The sequence below is a fragment of the Meleagris gallopavo genome, chromosome 4, assembly GCF_000146605.3.
Source record: "Meleagris gallopavo isolate NT-WF06-2002-E0010 breed Aviagen turkey brand Nicholas breeding stock chromosome 4, Turkey_5.1, whole genome shotgun sequence".
NCBI lineage: Eukaryota > Metazoa > Chordata > Aves > Galliformes > Phasianidae > Meleagris > Meleagris gallopavo.
The window spans coordinates 5,528,646-5,531,274 of NC_015014.2; the positions used below are offsets into that span (position 1 = coordinate 5,528,646).

The window sequence follows — 2,629 nt, forward strand, 5'->3', positions numbered from 1 at the left end:
GCTTTGATGCATGGTGATGGTTAAAGACTGGAGCATGAGCTGTGTTTTAGATCCTGAATTGTCCAATTGTTTTTACAGCAGCAATTAACTCATGATATTTTTGCGAGGAAGTCAGGTGGATGTTGTCATAAATTTAAAGATACTTGGTGGACTGATTTTGTGCAGAGGTTGGGTTCATCTTCCATTTATGGTCCAGTAGACCATATCTCGTCTAATCAACTTGCTTTCTATTTTATTTTTAGGTTAACAGATTTTTTTTTAATCAGTTTGTCCTCGAAGTTGAAAGAGCTGGAATCTCTAGCCCCACCTTACGCTTGAAAGGTATGTACAGAAGTTTTCATACACTTTCACAAGCAACAGACAGCAATAAGCAGCATTCATTTGGTGCATCTGTGGTTCCCTGCTTGCATACTACACTGTGAGCTCATATACAAAAATTATGAGTTCTCTTCGACATAGCAAGGCAATAAACCACAGAAAGTTGGCATCCTTTGAGTGAAGACGGATCCTGTAGAGAAATTAAAATGTAAAGTACCAGTAAAGGATATTTTGAGTTGGAGAAAGAATGAGCTGAGGCAGATGTCAAGATAAACGTATTTTACACCTCAAAAGCTGTCACAGCAGAAGTGCTAGCCTGTGGTTTGGTGATGGAATATGAAGATAGCAGATGGTGTCAGAACACAGATATCTGACAGAACAGAACTGAATAAGCAGAAAGCTTCAAGTAACTAGCAGTTTTGAGTGTGTAGGCTTTAGAAGTGAACCAAGGAAAGGCAAAATCAATATGCCACTGTTGTAGACAGTCAGTAAAAAATGTACAGTGAGTTTAACATCATCCTAACAGATCAGTCAGCAAACACCCAGGTTAGCATACTGTTGCAAGCCTAAGGAAAGGACTAGTTGAAAGCCTGTATAGAAATGAATTTCAGTAGATCTCTCCTTGTGCTTTTGAGTGTAGGTTTCTCTGCAACAAGTATGTTAAAGTGGAATCAGGTTAGAATTCAAAGGTTCTTGTATTGTTTCTAGCTCATTTCTTTCTGCAGATAAAATGCTCCTTCCATTAAAAAAAAAAAAAGATTCTTTGTATTGCTATGGGCCTCTGAAATGCATAGAGATAAATATATGAGATAGATTCCTGAACAGAACCAGTAATAAGATCCTCTCCTAACTTCTCCAAGTTAAAGACCCAGCTTTCCAATCCTTTTTTTTTTTTAATTATTATTTTCTTAAATGGGAAGTTCATTCTGATAACTTCCTGAGGATGAGCTACTAAGACTGTTGTTGGATATAATGAGTCATTAGGTCTCTCAGATAACACCTTACAAAGCCAATTTGAATAACCATTTTAATTTTTATTGTAACTTTTTTATTGTAATCATCAGATTACAATTGGGCAATGCATGCTGTGTAAGAGACCCCACAACCTTTGTACGTTGCTGTTTAATGCATCTCTTTGATACCATATGTTTGTAGGACTTCCAGTTGAAAAGCCATGTGAAGTTTTCAGAAAAGCTGCCGTAAGAAAATCTTACAGAATCTTTATGAATGAAATATGTTTCCAAAACCCACGAAAAATGAGTTTTCACTGTGGTCGGTGCAAGATAAAACTTAGGAAATGCTGCTACTACTCAAGTTGCTGTTCCCCCAGAAGAACAAACAACATTTTCCATTCACATTCTGTTTGTTCCCATGGGAATATTTAATCTGCAGCTTGTGAAAGATTGTCCCATGATATTCATAACTTATTTTTCCCCTCACAGTTTATATCAGTTTTTTGCCCTTCAACAGGCCTTTCTGAGGAAGTTTTGCATCCAACAAGACAATAAAGCCAACAATTATGTAATTCATTTAACCTTTAAACATACAGTAATGTGACGGCCGATGGATTCATCAATGTAAATCTCAAATGCAAAAGCATTGATTTAGTATGCTGATGTTACAGGTTATAATTCTTTATTATTTTAATAAGACTTTTGACAACTCATATGCTATAAATGCTGTAAAATTAAATGGATTGTACTAATAAATAGGACAATTTTATCTCAAAATCTAGCATCTAAGTTTGCTTCATTTTTTATCTTCTATTTTGATTATGTATAGCCAGGTAACACTGCTGTGTTACTGTGCAGTCCTGAAGTTTTGGATAGTACTTGAAATGAATGCAGGGACAATTTTAGTTTTGGGATATTAGTCTGTCATGGATGAATCTTCGGGATTTATTTCCCTCCCACGCTAAGTGTGGCTTGCTCTTTGCAAAGAGCAAGCATCACTTTGGAGCAAAAATACAGACCAGTGGTGGAAATGCCCACAAGCTAAAAATTGTTATGAACACCACTGAGTGGATGCAATCTTCATTAGCTGTACTTATTTTAAATACTAAATAACTAGAGGACTTTTCATATTTAAAGTGAGTTGGAAATCTGGAGGCTCAAACCTGACAATAAATGGCCTTTTAAATTTGCAGCAGTTTACATTAGCATGTACTTCAAATGCAGAATGAAAACGTGATTTCATACCAAGAAAACAACCCCTCTTGTCAATCAAATCAACTAGCCCAAACTCCTGTTAAAATAATAAAAATAATTATAATAAGGTAATTTTTGTAAATCACATCTAATTAGGAACCACA

At 35.6% G+C, this 2,629-nt stretch overlaps 1 long non-coding RNA gene across 1 annotated transcript in view; it reads left to right on the forward strand.

The window, feature by feature from the left end:
• The first annotated feature begins 240 nt into the window (after positions 1-240).
• The window catches only part of LOC116216531, a 21,563-nt gene continuing 19,174 nt past the window's right edge, over positions 241-2,629 (forward strand). Inside the window, exon 1 of the long non-coding RNA XR_004159444.1 lies at positions 241-321. This is a non-coding gene — a long non-coding RNA (uncharacterized LOC116216531). The remainder of the gene's footprint in view (positions 322-2,629) is intronic.